Source organism: Symphalangus syndactylus, chromosome 10 (assembly GCF_028878055.3).
Source record: "Symphalangus syndactylus isolate Jambi chromosome 10, NHGRI_mSymSyn1-v2.1_pri, whole genome shotgun sequence".
NCBI lineage: Eukaryota > Metazoa > Chordata > Mammalia > Primates > Hylobatidae > Symphalangus > Symphalangus syndactylus.
In genome coordinates this window covers 26,485,409-26,506,566 of record NC_072432.2, presented here as the reverse complement: position 1 = coordinate 26,506,566, position 21,158 = coordinate 26,485,409, and the positions used below count along the sequence as shown (strand labels likewise).

The 21,158-nt window shown below is 39.8% G+C and overlaps 1 protein-coding gene and 1 long non-coding RNA gene across 6 annotated transcripts in view; both read left to right on the top strand.

Annotated features, from left to right (window-relative positions):
* NEBL (nebulette) overlaps window positions 1–21,158 on the top strand; it is a 391,737-nt gene that overhangs the window by 24,946 nt on the left and 345,633 nt on the right. The gene's annotated exons all lie outside the window — the stretch shown is intronic.
* Window positions 1,637–2,604, top strand: LOC134731507 (uncharacterized). The gene is made up of 2 exons (XR_010113817.1): window positions 1,637–1,793; window positions 2,197–2,604. It is a non-coding gene; the product is annotated as an uncharacterized lncRNA (long non-coding RNA).

The following is a 21,158-nucleotide window of genomic DNA, read 5'->3' as shown; positions in this document are numbered from 1 at the left end:
GAAAGACTATTACAAAGGATACCGATGAGGAGGTGCATAAGGTGAGGAAGGGGTACAGAGCTTCCATGCCCTCCCCTGCTGCATCCCCTCCAGGAACAGCTGTCCGGAAGTTCTCACTACCGTATTCTCTTGGGCCTTTTTGGGACACTTCACTGGATAGGTGTGATTGAAGCGTGGACACCTGTGGAGAAATGTGATTAGACACACAGGGAATGATCTAATCCTAACAGATGAGTGGGGAAACCCAGCCAGTCCCATCCTTTCAGGTTCTTCTTGGCCTCTCTGTGCAGGATTCCTTCCTCCTGGGTATGGGGCAGGACCCCTTCTGAAATGGGGGTCTTGTGACCCACAATCAGACAATGGACATCAGAGAATTTCTTTATGGAAAGGTAGGGGAAGGTGAGAGCATATTTTTAGTTTCTATGGCCTGTCTTGGGGAGAAAAAGGAGCAGATAAAAGGAGGGCAGGGGCTGGACATGGTGGCTCACACCTGTAATCTCAGCATTTTGGGAGGCCGAGGTGGGTGCATCACTTGAGGTCAGAGATCGAGACCATCCTGGCCAACATGGTGAAACCCCATCTCTACTACAAATACAAAAATTAGCTGGGCATGGTGGCAGATGCCTGTAGTCTCAGCTACTCAGGAGGCTGAGGCAGGCCAATCGCTTCAACCCGGGAGGTGGAAGTTGCAGTGAGCCAAGATCACGCCACTGCACTCCAGCCCGGCAACAGAGTGAGACTCTGTCTAAAAAACAAAAACGAAAACGAAACAACAACAACAACAAAAAAGGAGGGCAGGATAAAACTCTGCCTGAGAGGTTCTGTTTTCTGAGGCCTAAAGAATCCCAACGTTCTAACACAGGACTGTCTTTCACCTTCATCACTCTGATGCTGTTCCAAAGCTGCTTTGGGAACCACAGACCGAAGTCCACATACCTTAACAGAAGAGATACTTATTGTTTCAGTCACTTAGGAAATAACAAGCGTCCTGAGAGTGATGAGCCATGAACCGTGGATGGAAACCAATGTACATGCTTCATAATATCACAGGAGTATACTGGGTAAATCATTTGAGAAGAAGCTGGGACATTTGCATGTGTTATTCCTTTTCTGGAACTTTCTCCCACTACACACCTTTGTCTTGTTGATGCCTTTTTGTCCTTTAGGCCTCAACTGTCAACAGGGATGCCTTTTCTGGTCTGGCTAGTACTCTCTACTGTAAACTCTTCTAGCCTTGTGTAGTTCTTTTTAGCACTCATTTTATATTTATTTGAGTAATTCTTTATCCTGTGAACTCCATAAGATAAAGAAGAGTTCCGTTATTTTTTCTGGACATTATTGTATCATCACTGCCTAAAAACTATGCTTGACATGGTGATAAATATCTGTGATTAATAAATATTTGTTTCATGTAGGAACCTGTGAGTGAATTGAATTTGGGTGGCGACAGGAAGGCCAGTACAAAGATTCCTGCCCACAGCCTCAAGTCCAAATGCTAAAGGGGCCGGGTAGCTAAGGTAAATGGGTGAAGCAGACTGTGAGGAACATGAGTTGCTCTGGGCAACCAGATAGAATGTTCTGGACAGGTGCTCGCTTGGTGGATGTTCTCTTGTTCCTTCCGTGGAGGCGGATTCTTCTTACTCAGGGATGTAGGCTTGAGCTGTGGTAAATATCAAGGACTCCCTGGGAAGACAGGACTTATGGAGTAGAGAAGACTGAAGAAAATTACACTACTCTTCATTGAAGTCTTTCTGGAATCCACAGCAATGGTGACTGAAAGAGGAAATCATGAGGTAAAGTTAGTCTGCAGTGGGTTGAGGACTGAGTGGGAAGTGAGAAGGGAAAGCTAGTGAAGTGAAGCTCCTCCTTTGAGAAGTTTGTCCAAAAAAAAAAAAAAAAAAAAAAAAAGACGAGAAAAGAGACCAGAGGAGAAACAGGGTCAGAGAAGAGTTCCAGAAAGATACAAGGGAGGGGAGGGACTTTCTCTGCTGATGAGGACCCCTTCTTCTGAGAAACTGGGCAAAGGTCCCTGGTTTCTGAGGTGAAAATGGCTAACGGACAATGAGAGCTTGTCGAGAGGCAGGAGGAGGTCCCAGGCTCAGGGAGGGGAGTGTGTGTGGGGCTGGGGTTTTGCTTTCGGGAAAATGCGCGTGGATGTAGTCCTAAACGCATCACCATTTCCACTTTTTATCACAGATTTTATTAACAGGTGCTGAAGAAATATTATTGGAAAGATGGAGGCAAAGCTTTCCTTGCTTTTTGCTTCTGACTTGAAGAGTCACTGGAAGCCTCAGGCACTTCAGAAATCTTGAGTGGGAAGAGGTGTTATGGCAGGGAGGACCTTGCGGACCCATGGAAATCAAGAAGCCATTGATTTTCTGTGCAGAATCCTGCATTGACTAAAACCCTAAGGCCTATCTCCCAGAGCTTCGACAGCTGTTCAGTCAGATAATTGTGTCTGAATTGATTCTGAAAATAATATACCAGCCATAAAGCAGCATAAAATATTATGAAGCTATTCCAGAAGTTCAGTAATATCTTTGGGACCTGCTCATAGCCCAAGTTTGTGAATACTTTTGTAGTTAAAAAAATATTTTTACTTTATCAGCCCACTGCAATTCTTTTCCATCAGTGAATTTCACTCTACAGACTTTTCAGAGCATCTCATAATCAGTCAACAAATCTATTTCAAATGTGTTTGTTACTAAGCAACGGTTGCTAAGAGCTTCTGTAATTAAGATGAAAGTTCCAAGGTAACAATGCCCAAACACAGCACCATTTTCACCATTTTCTGATAATGCGGGAGTAGGATGGCTAAAGTGAAAGAAGAATCTACTCTATGGAAAGCATGGCACCTGAAATTTCGGAAGATATTGGCTGTCCTCTAGCTTATATGAGAGAGAGTGTTTGTGTTTTACTAATCAACCAGTCGTTTTTTTCTTGTGCGGCTGAAATGTACATTCCAGACATGAACAGGTAGAGTATGTGTTGGGGGCAGGTTTATACTGCATGGCTGTGCTAAGACAGGGCCACGTGATGATGTAAATGATGCTGCCTGACACGTGCAGCTATAAGAGGGGTGAACGGAGTACCCTCTGCATGAAATAAACTTCCTTTGCAGTTATCACTGACCTAGATTAAGCAGCGACGCAGGCCTGTTCTGTACTTTGTTTAACAATGCACAGTTTCTTTTTCTTTTGGAGATTTGTAAAGGAAGACTCAGATGAATTTTTCCCTATTCATGGTGCCTGGCTCATAGCGGGCGCTTAACAAATGCTCCTCTTTGCCTTCCCACTCCATTTTGTTCCAGGGGCGAGGAGGGGGTTAGGGTTTCCATGGCGACCTGTTGTTGAATGACCTCCTTTCAGACCTGTTGTTGGATGCCCAATGGGCCGGAGCTGCGGTCCAGAGAGCCGAGCCTCACCTAATGGAGCGCTTTGCTGGTAAAAGAAGATTCAGTCAGTCCAAATCAGCAAGCAATTACTGAGTCACTCTCCAGCTGCCGGAACCCTTGGCATTCCCCTACAGGGTTTGCCTGCAGGTTAGCCTTGTTGCAGGCAGAATAGATGTCAGCCACCAAGGAGTACTGACCGGTAGATCTGGTTCTGTTTTGGTTCCATACTTTACGTTTGGGATGTTCGGCAGGTCATAACCTCCTTGGACTTTAATTTCCTCATCCTTACAGAGTGCACAATAACAGCCACTTGGCTCATATTGTAGGGCTGGCATAAGAATGAGAGGAGATAGATTATGTAAAGTGTTATGAAAAGGTGTGTACACATTCATTTATTCAACAGATATTTACCTAGTGGTTCTTAAGTGTCAGGCACTATTCTAGTTTCATAATATAATTCATGTCAGAACAAATCAATGGATCTATTTAATCCTTTTTAATAGCATTTTAATATCCTATAAAATAGGTGTTCCATCATTTATTTAACCTTTCCCCAGTTAATGGACATTTAAATAAATAGTGCTGCATTGAACATCTTTATACATATAACTTTGGCATATGTGAGAATATTTCTCTAGGGGAGTACTGAAAGAGATTTTGCCAAGCCAAAAGGCTTATATACTTCATATCTTGTTGGCCACTATCAAACACACCAAAGGGCAATAGCAACCTACTGTCTCAGACAGCATGTAAGAGAATACCCATTTTTCCCTATCTTGCGAATCTAATCTTTCCAATTTTACCAGTTTGCTGGATGAAAAGTAACATCAAATGGTTGTGTTATTTTTGGTTTCTTGTTCTATCCACGAGCATCTTTTATTTATTTATTTATTTATTTTGCCATTTTTACTTCTGTGGTTAGCCTTTTTATCTACCCCTTTTGTGTGCTTGGAGAGACGTCTTTTTTTTTTTTTAATTTGAAGGGGCTTTTTATCTACTTGAACATGTTTAATACTTTTCATTTCATTTTATATGCTTTTTCATTGAGAGGAGAGAGCCCATGTTACCCACTATTTTACAGAGGAGATGAGAGACATATGAAGTGAATAGCTAGTTACAGTCACTTGGCCTTATATGATGGGGCTTGGGTTGGAACCTGGCTCTTCCTATTCCAATCTGCATTTTTTTCTTTTTTCTTTTTTTGAGACAGGGTCTCACTCTGTCTCCCAGGCTGGAGTGCAGTGACATGATCTCGGCTCACTGCAACCTCTAACTCTCCGGGTTCAAGGGATTCTTGTGTCTCAGCCTCTGAAATAGCTGGGATTACAGGCACATGCCACCACACCTGGCTTATTTTTGTATTTTTAGTCCAGACAAGGTTTTGCCAGGTTGGCCAGGATGGTCTTGAACTCCTGACTTCCGGTGATCCGCCCACCTCGGCCTCCCAAAGTGCTGGGATTACAGGCGTGAGCCACAGTACCCGGCCCCAGTCTGATTTTATTTGAGCAAGAGGGGATTATTTGGGAGGCTCAACTGGCCAGGGAGGGTGGGTTCCCTTGTAGGGCAATTTGGATGGTTGAATGCAGTACCAGGGAAGCCACTGGGTTAAGGAAGGGGATCGGTACCCAGCACAGGTTTCTTCTAGTACCAGCAGCCATCCAGCTCCATCTGCAGATGTTACCTAATCCCGGGAAAAAGTGAAGATAACTGAGGGCCAGAGGGCCATGACTGTGCCTTTGTTCCTTAGGAGGTGGATACAAAGACAAAGGAGGAGTAGAGTGACAGCCCCTTGGCAGTGCCACCTTTCTGCCCTCCTAGGGCACAAACAGTGCTGCAGTTGCCTCGCATTACAGAGACCAGAGAACATGACTATTCTCAATAATCACAAAAGGCTTGAAGCAAAAATCCTTCTCTCCTTGTTGGAGTTTTCAGTGGTATCTTATTTGAATAATCATTTCTTTTTTTCTGATTGAATAATTACCATTCTCCTTTTCTGTGTGAAAGAGTGAACTTGATATAAAGTTTTTCTGGAATGGTCTTATTTTAAGCTTTTTTTTTTTTTTTTTCTTTTCTTATCCTGATCTGGCTTGTGATGATTTTTGATGGGGCTAAGTCCTATAATAGAAAATCTAGATGTATTTATTTGTTTGTAAAGTCTGGAAGCAACCTTCAGAGATCTCTGGTTCAAGTCACTTATTGAACACATAGGGAATCTAAGATCTGGGGAAGTGGGGTGGTTTGCCAAGGCACTCCATTATTCCAGATCGAAGACTAGAATTTGGGGTCCTCTTCAACTGTTCTGGGACTTCTGATTGGACCATTTTATATCTTTCTGACATTTGTCTATGTTCTCTTTCCTTTTACCTTAGGATTTCTTACCTTGAAAATAAGTCTGGTTGTACTTATTGCATTGAATTGTTGTGCTAAGTAGTTGATAAAGCACTTTTCACATTTTTTTTTTTGAGATGGATTTTTGCTCTTCTCACCCAGCTAGAGTGCAATGGCACTATCTCTGCTCACTGCAACCTCCACCTCCTGGGTTCAAGTGATTCTCCTGTTTCAGCCTCCCCAGTAGCTGGGATTACAGGCACCTACCAGCACACCCAGCTAATTTTTGTATTTTTAGGAGAGACAGGGTTTTGCTATGTTGGCCAGGCTGATCTCAAACCCCTGACTTCAAGTGATCCACCATCCTCAGCCTCTTAAAGTGCTGAGATTACAGGTATGAGCCACTGTGCCTGGCCTTACATTTGAATTTTAACCTCCCTTTGAACATGTTTATGAAAACCCCTCTTTTTCTACATTCACATTATGCATATAACATGTGCTTAGTTGACCCTTGTTGAATTAATAAAAGGATAATTGTTATGTTTTTCTATACTTTAATCACACACACAGACACACACACACACACCCCACACACACACTTAAGTCTCAAATTCACCACTGTATAACCACCTGAAGATTATATAGTCCAGCCATCCCCAACCTCTTTGGCACCAGGGACAGGTTTTGTGGTTTCCACAGATGTCGGGGGTGGGGGGCAGGAGGATGGTTTCAGGATGAAACTGTCCCACCTCACATCATCAGGCATTAGTTAGATTTTCATAAGGAGCACAACCGGGATCCCTCGCATGCGCAGTTCATAGTAGGGGCCATGCTCCTGTGAGACTCTAATACCACCGCTGATCTGACAGAAGGCAGTAGCAGTAATGCTCGCCATACCGTCTGCCACGCTGGGGGTTGGGGGCCCCTGATATAGTCTATCTCCTGTTTTCAGGCATGGAGTATTTGAAATATTAAAAGTAAATCATTTTCCCATGACTTTAAATAGAGAAAAGGATCCCACAATTTCCCTTAGATGCTCATTTTGATTTTTCATAACTGATGCTGTTGGAAAACTTCTTTGTCTGGTTTAGTCTGTTTCACAGGTGGCTGTTGACTCCTGTGCTCGCTTGTTTGCCCGCCTATTCTCTTATACACCCTGAATGGGTAGTTTTGCCACGGACTGAGTGGTAAGGTGATCTGGAACTTCCGGGCTGGTGTCCCGTGGTGCTGTCAGAGTAAGCCAAGCTGGAGTCTGCGTGGCTGCAGTACATAGGTGGCTCGGGCCGTGCTCGTAGACAGGGCTGGTGCAACCCAGGGTGAAGTCATAAATATTTCTAGGCTATTTGGTTGGTCTGTCTGGTCATGGTCTCTGAGAAAGGCTGGCATATTTTAAGTCAGATGTCTGTGTATTAGGAACACCACCAAGAGTGAATGCTTAGGAATGGTGGGTTATATTACCAAGGAGAGGGCCAAGAGAATTGTTCTTACAAGTTTCGCCACTGAGTAAGGTCCTTTGTCCGATTACAGGGAGTGATTCAAAACCCTTTAATCCTGGCCAGGCTGGAGTTGATGTTTGGATACCGGGGGCAGGGCCTGTCTTCTACCTAGAAGGATATAGTATTATGTCAAGAGGAAGATTTTCTATAACAGGAGTTCTGCTGAAGGTGTGGGAGGTGGAGTGGGAGAATAATCCTGGACCTCAGGCACCCTGTGGGTAGAACCTTGGGACAGGTATTTGCTGTGAACATCTCACATGCTTTTGCATCAGTGCTTCATCCAAAGGGATGTTATCAATTTTGGGTTCAAGGTAGAGGAAAGATTAACATACTTCAGATAACACACTCAGATTTTCTGACTTTTATTAAGAATGGGAATTTTCTCTTTTGTTCATTTTATTCAATCTTGTTCTAGTCTCTTAGATTTACTTTTTCAGCTTTTAACCATCTTTTTTGTGTTTCTCTGTCAATGGCTGATTTTTGATGTTCAAGGGTGTCATTAAAAAAACAACAACACTTTAAATATTAGTTTTTCATTCTTTCAACTTTTATTTTGATGTGATACTAGACAAACAGAAAAGTTGCAAGAATATCATGAAAAATTCTTGTATACTTTTTTCCAGATTCTCCAAATGGTCACACTTTGATACATTTGTTTTATCCTTTTTCTCTATATGCTATTTTTTTCTCCTGAAACCATTGAGGTAAGTGCAGTAAGATGTCTCGTTGCCCCTAAATAATGCACTGTGTATTTCCTAAAAACGAAGGCATTCCCTTACATAAATACCATATAACTTTCAAAACTGGGAAATTAACATTGATACTGTTGTATTATCTAATCTACAGACCTCGTTCAGATTTCACTAAATGAAACAATAATGCTATTTTTAGCAAAAGAAAATCCAAGATCATGCAGTTTATTGTGTTGTCATGTCCTTTTGGTGTCTTTAATCTGGGACATTTCTTTTTTTCTTTCATATAGTGAGATTGTTGAAGAACATAGACCAGGTGTTTTTTTTTGTCGAATGCCTCTTGTTTTACATTTATTTGATGTCTCCTCATGATTAGATTCAGAGTTTGCATTATTGATGGGACAAAAATTGATATTAGTTTTTTTTTTTTTAAATTTTACTCTAAGTTCTGGGATACATGTGCAGAACGTGCAGGTTTGTTACATAGGTATACATGTGCCATGGTGGTTTGCTGCACCTATCAACCCGCCATCTAGGTTTTAAGCCCCACATGCATTAGGTATTTGTCCTAATGCTCTCCCTCCCCTTGCTCCCCACTCCCCGACAGGCCCCCATGTGTGATGTTCCCCTCTCTGTGTCCATGTGTTCTCATTGTAATTCATATTAGTTTTAAATGGATATTAGTTCTTAATTTGTATTGATTTATTCAAGTTGAAAACTGTATTTTTTCATTGTATGATTTTATTTTACCGTAAATGTCTTGTTATTCTATATATAAATCTAGAAAGTAGAGTATGAAATACGAACAAATCATTTATGGGTGTTTGCTTTAAATGATGCTTGATAAACTCAGGCTGGACAGACTAAATTCCCATTAATCCATTCAGTTTGTAACTTAATTACATCTTCTTAAACATTTAAAATTGTATAAATAAATATGTCTAATCTTATTTTTAATCACTTTAAATGCCTGATAAAGCAAACCTGAAGACCTTAGCAAACACTTTCCTAAGTATTTGAATAATTCTTGCAAATTAAAAATTAAATGTATAAATATGGTAGATTCCTCATTCTTCTGGATATTCTAATATTGTTTGAAAACACTCATATTTTCACTGCTTACTGAATCACATCTAAAATCAATTCAAATCTGGCACATTTTCAAAGATATCAGATTGTCAACCATTCCATACACCTTATATGTTATTATTATTTAACATTTTATTTGAGACAGAGTCTCGCTCTGTCGACCATGCTGAAGTGTAGTGGAGCAATCTCGGCTCACTGCAGCCTCCACCTCCTGGGTTCAAGTGATTCTCGTGCCTCAGTCTCCAGAGTAGCCGGGATTACAGGCGCCTGCCACCACGCCTGACTAATTTTTGTATTTTTTTTTTTTTTTAGTAGAGACAGGGTTTCCACATGTAGGCTGGGCTGGTCTCATACTCCTGGCCTCAAGCGATCTGCCTGCCTCAGCCTCCCAAAGTGCTGGAATTACAGGCATGAGCCACCAGTGCCTGACCACGTTCCATATACTTTAATCCCTAATGTACGAACATTTACTCTGAGCTTCACACAAAGTTATTAATACTATGGCTTTCATAGACTTTGGCATTTCTATATTTAATTCCATACCTTCCCGAGGTTGCCAAGACTAATGTGCACTGTGGAAAGCAGGTCTATAATGGAAGTTGGGTTGAGGTTACCATGCTAATAGGTGCGACATGTGCTAATACGTGCCTCTTACACAATTGTTTATCTGGCAGAGATTTGGGGGTTGAGGAACCATATGTCCACATTCTTTTTGAACTACAGATAAATCCATTTCATCATTACTATGACAACATGAGGCTAAACCTCATATAATTGCTCTGACAACAGATAGTGGTCCACACCCTTCAGATGTGATGGATTTTCAACCTTGGTCTCCTGGGTTGATATCCTTATGTTCTTTCCTCTGATTTGAGTGGACGTAGGGTATCCTCATCCAAATTGCAGCCGATTTCCCCTCCTGCTTGATTGCATTCTGCATTTCTTTAGCTCTTGGCCAAATTATATCATCATTTTATTCTGTCTGATTGGATTTTACATTTTCTTTCAAAACCTTTGGCCACAACTCCAAAGCTTCATGCTAATGAAAATGCCCTTCTCTAATTTCTTCATGTTACTTTGAAGTATAGGCTTTAGAGCTTGACTTAGATTCCCAGAAAAAGTTCCACTAGTGCTATGTAACTTGATTATAAAAATTCCTAGGCCAGCCATGACTCTTAACATCTGAGAGCTCTGTGTACATATTGTAACTAGAGATGACTGTGTTCTCTTTTAAATTTTGTTGTTGAATTGCTTTCAAACAGATTTGAAGGCTAAATTACAAATGAACAAATACAATCAAAGTAGGAATAGATCACGTATAAGAACATCATGAAGTCATGGATAGTGGCTATTATTTATTACAATGTGCTATTTACTTTTGGTAATTTAATTTTGCTTACTTAGAGTGTCTGGAATAATAGTAATCACTCTCTGTTTTCTTGGCAGATATTCGTCCCATTAATCTTTTTTTTTTTTTTTAATAGTTTAGTTTCGTGTCGTTACTAAACGTACATGTTTCGGAATCAGCTGCACTTGAGTTCAAATTGCAGTTTTGCAGTTTTTTAGCTGTGTGACTCTGGGCAAGTTACCAAACCTCTCGGAGCCTCCTGTGGGTACCTTGCAGGGTTGTCATGAGGATTAGGCTGATTTTGGAACACATAACATAGCACCTGGAGTATGGTTTTTTTAAAAAAATAATGTTTATTATTCACACTTTCCATTTTTGTTGTGTTTCTGTCCTCATCCATTGCTTCTTGTCTGCCTCACCTCTCCCAATGACATTTTATTAAACCCTGACCCCTCTTTTGGTTTCTCTAATAGCTGTGCATTGCCTATATTCATTATATATTTCTTCTACCTTGTAATCATGGTAGAGATAGTGGACAGTCCATTTATTATAAAGATTTCTTCCCTCTGTCTCCTGGGAGAGCCCCTCAGTTGTACCTTCTGGGCTTCTTTGTGTTGAGCTTGGTGGGAATCCATAAGCCATCATTCTGCTCCACCTCAGAGGCCATTCCTTGGATGCATCTGTTTCTCCTTGATCTTGGAGATTTCCAGTGGAACATGCACACATTTTGCAGTGTTTATGGTGAGTTGGGACAGTGCTGTCCATTGTCCCAGTAATATAAGACTGTTTTGGTTTCTACTGTTTTCGGAAGCCAGATTCATGCTCCCTCCTACCTTGTTCTTTAGGGTTATAGACATCATTACCCTCTAGGTGGAGGACTTGGCAAGGAGGAGTTGACTACTGACCGTTGGAAATCTCAATACCCACCATCTGCAGCATGCTGGGCTCCTCTCCACTTCCAGTTCCTTCCTTTCCTCCTTTCCCTTCCCTTCCCTTCTCTTTCCTTTTTCTTTCTTTCTTTTTGTTTTTTCAGGATCTTGCTCTGTTACCCAGGCTGGAGTGCAGTGGTGTGATCCCAGTCTCCCAGGCTCAAGTGATACTTCTACCTCTGCCTCCCAAGAAGCTGAGATCACAAGCACATACCATAATGCTCAGCTGATTTAGTTTTATTTTTTTGTAGAGATGGCAGAGGGGTCTCACTATGTTGCCCAGGCTGGTCTCAAACTCCTGGCCTGAAGCAGTCCTTCTGCTTCAGCCTCCCAAAGTGCTGGGATTACAGGCATGAGCCACCATGCCTGGCTCACTTCCAGTTTCACTTAGCTTAGGTTGTGCCACCTATCAGAAGTGGCCAAGGAGGTAGTAACCTCAGTGACCATGACCTTGAGTGGATTTTAAAGACTGAAAACCTAATGGGGCAGCAGTAGCCACAGTGTTCTTAGACACCGAGCAGGAGCAAATTGGCATACTTCTACAGATTTCTACTTGCCCAGGGCAAAACCAGATTGGTCCTGGTTGATGTTTTCTCAGTTTTTCAGAGTTATAAGTGAACTCCAAGGCTATATGAACAGTTAACAATGAAGCCTAAGCATGCAAGAATAGCTGTGGCTAACTGAATACAGCAGTTGTTTGGATGGATATTTGTTATATACAGACTCTTATAATGCCAATTACTGTTAAGTACCAGATGCCAGATACTTTGAAAAAATGTATTTCTTTGGATTTTAACAACCCTTTGAGATAAATGTTATCATTATCTCCACTTTTACAAATAAAAGGTTAAATCACATGGCCAGTAAGTGATAGAATCAGGACTAAGACCCATATCTACCTAAGACCAAAGACCATGCTTTAATTACTTCCCTGTAGACAAATGGCATAAGGAATTTTCTAACAACTAACTTAGTGGGATTTTTCCTTGCCAAATTAAGAAAATGTTATGCCAGTCAGGGAAGTCACCAGAAAGCACTGATTTAAAGAAGAACCTATCAACTCCAAAAATATCGTCTCTAGATGTCCATTAATTCTACCAATCCATGACTCATTGGCGGCAATAAGCAACTCTTCCATCCAGAGACAAGTAAGAAGTTATGTCAGTCATTTTGCTCTAGACAGGAATTACTTTACCCAGATTGCTTTCCTAACAGCAAACTGCAATGTATTGTGTGCATAAAATATTTGCTGGTTCGGGAAGGAGAAAGTGGAGGTGGTTTTGGAACATGGAGACCCTTTAGAGTAGGGTAGGCTTTGGCAAGCTTTGTCCAGCCGTAGGGTAGAAAGTAAAGAGGAAGGCAAGAGGGAACTTGGAAGGCTGATATAGGACAGGGATACAGAAGGAGAGGTGGGTAAGCTCCAAAGACAAGTTCACCTCTCTCCTGCGTTTGCTGACTCTGAGGATTCTTGTTGGTGGGTGATGAGGGTGAGGGTTTGAAATAAGAAGTAAAAAGGGCCGGGCATGATGGCCCATGCCTGTTATCTCAGCACTTTGGGAGGCTGAGGTGGGAAGATCGCTTGGACCCAGAAGTTTGAGGCTGCAGTGAGCTGTGATGGTGCCACTGCACTCCAGGCTGGGCAAGAGAGTGAGACCCTGTCTTTAAACAACAACAAAAAAGTAGTAAGGAGAGCAGTGCTTGGATTTCAACAGTCACCAGTCGTATTTGGGGCTTTCTTAAAAATGGAGATTTTGGAAATATATTGCTAGAGAATTGGATCCAGCAAGTGTGGAGTGGACCGAAGAACTTGGATTGTGTCAGTCTCACTAGGTGACCTTAACGCAGATGCCTTGAGGACCAAACGTGTGGAAAGTTTGGGTTAGAGTATCTTCCACTGGGCTGGTAGGCAAGTCTACACCCAACCCAGAATGTGATCCTGTGGCTTCTGTGAGGTTGGGGACTCCCTGGTTGAACAGCTGAAGGTGTTTGAATTGAAGAAGGGCTTCCTTTCTTTGAGAAATGTGCTTAATCAATCCAGGCAAAGCTTTTCAAGTTCCAGAAAGTTCTGCCTCAGGGATAGGCTGCCTTTATCTTCCTTGCCTCTTAGCTAATTAATTTCTGGCTCCGTCTCTCATCCTGGCCAGGTTTGAGGAGGAAGAGCTGGATTTCCAGCTGCACGGAGAGCCAAGAAAAGTAGGGTGACTGCTGAAAATAGGACCTTCAGCGCTGAGGCTGGGACAGTCCCAGACACACTGGGATGGTGAGTCCCCTCCTTGTACAGAAGCCCACGTGGTGTAGACTCCTCACCAATTCTACTCAGCTACAAAAAGGCTGTGCCATGAAGTCTCAGGCTGGGGGAATCACTCACTGAGTAGATTTGGTGCACCCACAGGAGCTGTTTCTTTTTTCTTTAGCAGAAAAGCTCTTTTCAGTTTAGTTTCTTTGGCTTGTTTCCTGGAGTTGCAGGAGGCTGATTGTTGGTAGCCTCACCTGGCCTGAGAAGTAACTCCTCAGTGCTTCCTTTTTGTCAAATATTATGATGTCAAGAATCATTGCCAGATTTTTTTTTTTTTTTTATCTCCACTGAGGCTGTAACTAGGATGTGAGTTCACTGAGACTAGAGAAATTAGATCTTCAAACAGCCCTTTGGAGGATACAGATGGGGAAGTACCACACAAAGGAGTTAAGGGAGGACGGGCTGTCCTGTCAGCATTGGCCCTGTGGCCTCACCCCACCCAGTGGCTTTACTATTAGTGTAGAGAGATTGTGCTATATTCTTACTGAATTCAGTTTGGAAGAGGAAAATGTGTTTTCTTGAATGAGGAATGTCCCCAAGGTGGAGTTCAGGCTGTTTTCCTCTCAGCTTGAGCTCTGGGATGAAATAGGGCCTGTTACAGACAAAGCTCTGTTTGAACTAAAATGACTCACAAGAGGTGTCCAGAGGAAATGAAAGAGTGTACTGGAACCTGGACAAATGTTGCCCTTGATGGAGGGTGGAGCAGGTGAATAATCGAGCTGAATAATCCCATGTCTGGTTTTTAAAAAAGGTATAAAATATTAAGTGTGTGTGATGTGTGTACATAGACCACAAACAGATTTTGAGAGGAATTCATAAGAGAAATTCTGAAAACTGTTTTAAGCATGGCAGCACTGCAGGGTAGCATACCTTCCAGGGAAAAAGAGAACAATGTTCTTATGGATGAATGAATCCTGATGTTTGTCAGAACTCAGTAATCACCCAAGACATGATTTGATCCCAGAAGGTTTCCCCATCTAATTATATTGCACATCTGCTAATATTAAAAGTAATTTGCAATTGCTAAACATACACTAATTGATGGAATAGTTGTGAGAGTAGGAAGGAAAATGTTCTAGAAGCTTTCTAACTGGATGGACATCACTTTTGAATGGAAACTTGTCCAAATCCAGATAATTAGGGATTGACCGTGTAAAAGGTAGTCCTTAGAAGAAAACTTAAAGTCGCTTATAATGTGGGTTTACGTGGATTGAATAGTGTCTTCTAAAATTTAGGAAACATATGCAGAAAATTCTGGAAACAAATGAGACTAAGAGAATTAATCCTGCCCTCTGTCTTTAGCATTACAAAGGGTTTCTAACACTGTTGCTAAATGACCTGGGAACAAAAATACTGTAGAAAATAAGAATACATTGTCTTTATAAAGCAGCTTTGAGTCTAGGAGAGTAGGACATGACTTAATTCAACTGAAGTCTTATTTTCCTGTGGGATGGAAAATTTGGCACCTACTTAGATTTTTTTTTTTTTTTTTGAGATGGAGTCTCGCTCTGTTGCCCAGGCTGGAGTGCAATGGCACGACCTTGGCTCACTGCAACCTCCGCCTCTCGGGTTCAAGTGATTCTCCTGCCTCAGCCTCCTGAGTAGCTGGGACTACAGGCACATGCCACCATGCTTGGCTAATTTTTATATTTTTAGTAGAAACGAGATTTCACCATGTGGGCAGGCTGACCTCGAACTCCTGACGTCCAGTGATCCTCCTGCCTCAGCCTTCCAAAATGCTGGGATTACAGACGTAAGCCACTGTGTCCAGCCCTTTTAAGAATTTGCCTTTGGTAAATGTGTAGATCTGTGGAAAACAAAACAGAGATTGACTTATACACAGGACAAAGATGACCATCAGCATCAAGTGGTCCCAAACTCCTTAAGGTTCTCGGATTTGAGGCAGCCACCTGGGAGAATCAGAGATGTCATCATGACAGCCACATCACCCAACCAAACCCTACTCGGCTATTATTTTGAGACGTAGGTTGCCTTGGAAACTATTCCCTTAGGATTAATATGATGGGATCTTTCCTGATAATAACAGCTAATATGTACTGGGTGTTCACAACGTGCCATATGCTGTTCTGAGTGCTTTGCCTTATATTCATTCACATAATCCTTCCAACTCTATGAAGATTCTCTATGTTTTCTCTTCTTATTTTAAGATGGGGAGGATCTGATACACAGAAAAGAGAATAACTTGACTCAAAGGCACACAGCCTGTAGAATTAAGATGGAATCTGGCTTTGGGACTTGCTCTTCATCAACCCCTTGTGGACTGCCCCCCACTGATTGGGGAATCATAGAGAAATTGTAACAGGTCACATTTCACCCACAGTAAGGAGACCCCTCCACTGAGCCTGGCCTCCCAAGACACAGTACTTTTTCCCTTTCATGATTTAACCAGTAATTTCATTAGGTTAAAAACATCATCTCCTTTTCTTACCTTGAAGCCATGACTTCTACTGAGGTAAATGGTGTGAGGGCTGCAGCTTCAAAAATCAAACTGAAAGTGTCACAAAAAGAAAGCTGGTAAAAGAGTAAAATTGGGCTCCCACCTCACACACATACAAAATTAACTCAAAATAGACTGAAGACTTAAATGTGAAAGCTAAAAGTATAACACTCTTAGAAGAAATCAGAGTAAATCTTTGTGACTTTGGATTAGGCAGTGGTTTTATATATAATGCCAAAAAACACATGTAACAACAGAAAATACAAGTTAGACTTCATCAACATTTAAAAACACCTGTCCTTCAAGGACACTCTCAAGAAAGTGTAAAGACTACCCCTAGAAGATAAGAAAATATTTGCAGATCATTCTTCTGATAAAGAACTAGTACCTAGAATATATAAAGAATGGTTACAACTCAGTTATTAAAGACAAGTAACCCAATTAAAAATAGGCAACAGATTTGAATAGACATTTCTCCCAAGAAGATTCGTGGTCAATAAACACATGAAAGAAGGCCTGGTATCATCACTCTTAAGGGAAATGCAAATCAAAACCACAATGAGACACTTCATACCTCCTAGAATGGACATAGTGAAAAAGGTGGACAATAACAAATGTTGGTGAGAATGTGGACAAATTGGAACCCTCACACGTTGCAGGTGCGAATGTAAAATGGTGCAGCTACTTTAGAAAATAGCCTAGCATTTCCTCAAAATTTAAACGAAGAATTACCACGTGATCCAGTAATTCTACTTCTTGGTATATATCCAAGAGAATTGAAAACATATGTCCATGCAAAACCTTGTACATGAATGTTCACAGAAGCATTATGCATAACAGCTAAAAAGTGGGAACAACCCAAATGTCCACTAATTGATGAGTAGATAAACAAAGTGTGGTACATCTATACAATGGAACATCATTCACCCCTTAAAAGGAGTGAAGCACTGATCATGCTGTTTATATAACATGATGAATCCTGAAAACATTAAGCTAGATAAATCAGACACTAAAGGCCACATATTATATGATTCCATTTATATGAAATGTGTAGGACAGGCAAATCCATAGAAACAGAAAGTAGATTAGCAGTTACCAGAGGTTCTTGAAGAATAGGGATAATGGGGAGTGATTGCTAATGAGTACTGAGTTTCTTTTTGGGGTGATGAAAATGTTCTAGATTTATATAATGGTTATTATTGCATAACTTTGAGAATGTACTAAAACTGACTGAATTATACATTTTAAAAAGATAAATTTTATGGTATTATGATTACATGTCAATGTAAATATATGCATACATATACAAAAATAAAAAAGAAAGCTGTATCTGCCTTTTTGCAGAAAGTAGGAAGCAAAGTTAGCATTGACCATTCAAAAAATACAACAGCAGGAAATTTTTACCAGTTTCACTTTGGGCACCCAAGGGCACTGGGACCCAGTTCCTTGCCAAATGAACTTTTCTTTTTCTTATTTTTTTCTTCTCCTTATTCCTTTTCCCAAACTTTGTGGTTGGAGGAAATAACTATTTCAGTGGGGAGAAAAAAGATGCTGCTTCTGTTTCAATCTTGAAGCAGTGTTCTATGTCATGACCTGTCATACACACCAGAGGTTCTACATGGATTCCAAAACAATAACATATGGAAATGTTGTCTCTTTCCACATTGCTTTTATTGGTTTTCTGCTGTCCTGTGCTTTTCTCCAGCTGGGTTGTTTTTTGCTTTGGTTTTGTTACTTCTGTTTGTTTATTTATTTATTTGTACAGAGAAAATTATCACAGTGAGCAGAGTACCGGCCCACTGAGACTCAGCTGTGGAGGATACAACATGGTCATTATTTCGGTCTGGTTTTGGCATTAGGGCAATGAGGGTGTCATAAGAATGAGTTAGGAAGTATTCCCTCTGCTTTCATTCTCTGAAAGAGATTGTAGAGAATTGGTATAATTTCTTCCTTAAATGTCTGGTAGACTTCACCAGTGAACTAATCTAGGCCTTGTGCTTTCTGTTTTCAAAGACTGGTAATGATTGATCCAATTTCTTGAACAGATGTGGGCCTCTTCAGATTGTCTATTTCCTCTTGTGTGAGTTTTGGCAGATTGTGTCTTGCAAAGAATTGGTCAATTTCATCTTGGTTAATAAATGTGTGTGCATAGGATTGTTTGTAGTATTCTTTTATTATCCTTTTAATATCTATGGCATCTGTAATGATGGCCCCTCTTTCATTTATGATATTAGTAATTTGTTTCCACTCTCTTTTTTTCTTAGCCTGGCTAGAGGCTTATTGATTTTATTAATCTTTTCAAAGGACCAGTTTTTGGTTTCATTGACATTTTTTTCTCTATGGAGTCCTTGCTTTTCAATTTTATTGTTTTCTGCTCTAATTTTTATTATTTCTTCTTTTCTGCTTACTTTGTATTTAATTGGCTCTTCTTTTTCCAGTTTCTTAAAGTGGAAAGTTAGATTATTAATTTTCAATCTTTTTTCTTTTATAATACATGCATTCAATGTTATAAATTTCCTTCAGATCACTGATTTCGTGGCATCCCACAATTTTTGACAAGTTGTATTTTCATTTTCATTCAGTTTAAAATATTTTATAATTTATCTTGAGATTTATTCTTTGAACCACGTGTTATTTAGAAGTGTGTTATTTAATTATATATTTCAGGATTTTCCTGTCTTTTTGTTATTGACTTCTAGTTTAATTTCATTGTGATCTAAGAGAAGATATTGTATGATTTCTATTATTTTAAATTTGTTAAGGTGTATTTAATGTGATCTGTCTTGGTGAATGTTTCATGTGGGTTTGAAAAGAGTATGTATTCTGCTGTTGTTGGGTAAAGTAGTCTATACATGTCAATGATATGCTGTTGATTGATGCTGGTGTTGAATTCAACTATGTCCTTGCTGATTTTCTGCCTGCTGGATCTGTCTGGTACTGATAGAGGAGTGTTGAAATTTCCAGCTGTAAGAGTAAACTCACCTGTTTCCACTTGCAGTTTTATCAGATTTTGCTTTGTGTAATTTGATGCTCTGTTGTTAGGTGCATACATGTTAAAGATTGTTATATCATCTTGGAGAATTGACCCCTTTATTATTATGTAATGGCTTTCTTTGTCCCAGATGACTTTCCCTGTTTTGAAGCCTACCCTGTTTTGAAATTAACATAGCTACTCCTGCTTTCTTTTGGTTAGTGTTATCATGATATCTTTTTCTCCATTCATTAAATTTATGTATGACTTTGTATTTAAAATGGGTTTCTTGTAGACAAAATATAGTTAGGTCATTTTTTTTTGATCCGTTCTGAAAATTTCTGTCTTTCAGTTGGTGCATTTAGATCACTGATGTTCAAAGTGATTATTGATATAATTGGGTTAATATCTGCCGTATTTATTACTATTTTAAATTTTTTGCCCTTGTTTCATTTCTCTGTCTTATACTCTTTCTAATTTTTATGGTTTTAATTGAGCATTTTATATGATTCTATTTTCTCTCCTTTCTTAGTATATCCATTATATTGCTTCTTAAAGTATTTTTTTTTTTAGTGGTTGCCCTGAGGTTTGCAATATACAGGTAATCCAAGTCCTCTTTCAAATAGCACCATGCTACTTCATGGATATATGAGTACCTTAAAATAATTCTAATTCTTCCAACTCCTCCCTCTCATTCCTTTTTGTCATCCATTTCACTTATACAAAAGCATATTTGAGTGTGTGTACATAGGTATCCATATACACATATATACACACATAAAATATCTCTATATAAGCATATATAATTGAATACATTGTTTCTATTATTATTTTGAACAAACTTCTGTAAGGTCAATTAAGAATAAGAAGACAGGCTTAGTGGCACGTGCCTGTAGCCCTAGCCACTCAAGAGGCTAAGGTGGGAGGATGGCTTGAGCCCAGGAGTTTGAGGCCAGAGCCTGGGCAATATTTTATTTTTTATTAAAAAATAAAATTTTTTTTAAAATTAAAAAAATATTTTATTAAAAAGTAAAATAACATAAAATAAAAAAGTTAAAATTTTTTTTTAATTTTACCTCTACTTATGCCTTTTTAAAAAATGTGCTTTCTTTCTTATGTAGATCCAAGTTCCTGACCTTCATCATTTTCTTTCTTTAAAGAGCAGGGGTATTGGCAACAAATTCCTTCAATTTTTGTTTGTCTGAGAAAGTTGCTATTTCTCCTTCACTTCTGAAGGATAATTTAGCGGAGTACAGAATTCTAGAGTGGTGGCTTCCAAACTGCTTACATGTGGAACCACACACTGAAAGTTGTGCACCTGTCATTGTTTCTGAAACTTTGTTGTTTCTAGTTAATATGCATGTGGCTTATATGATATTCAGCTCTTAGCCCACTGACAGCCTTAAACCCTGTATGTCCTTCTTTCATGCTGTTCATTGAAGATGGAGATTCAAGTGGGAGTTTGAGGACCATCTTTCTGTTTTTTTTCAATGTTATATTTTTATGCTTTGAGTACATTTTCACTTTTGTCACACTTTTAAAAAATGTGTTTTAACAATTATGGGAAAAGTTGAGAGTTGGGATTTGGAAAAGGTGTTGATGATGTTCTCTTGTTCGTCTTCCTTTTTTTGCTTTTGTTCTCTCGCCCTTTCCATTCTGAACTTTCTTTTCTAGACACCCATTTCTTTTATATCTTTAATAATTAAGGATCCTTACTGTGGATTTTTCAGCTCTGTATGTTTACAGATTCTTGGTTACCCTGTGTGTTATCTGTTTAGACTAAATTTAATTTGATACAGTAATCAAGGTTATGTGGCTCAGTGTGTCATTCCCTCCATATCACATGTGTAAAGTGTACATGAGAATTTGAAATGCTCTTGGGGGTGTGTGTGTGATATTTTTGGTCTAGGGAGCCTCTTCTCCTTTTTTACATTTAGGTTAACTCACCTGGTGCGCAAAACCCCACTGTAATTACTGTAATCTAAAAGATTATTATGTAATCCTGTTTATTTGTTTTTGTTGTTTCAAGAGGAAGAAAATGTCTATCGTCTTCAAACATACATGTCTTACTAATGGAGGGAAGAGAGAAAACAAGTGATGGTTAGTGTTGCTCTTTTTTAAGAATTAAAAAAATTTACTATTTGTGTTTCCTTTGAA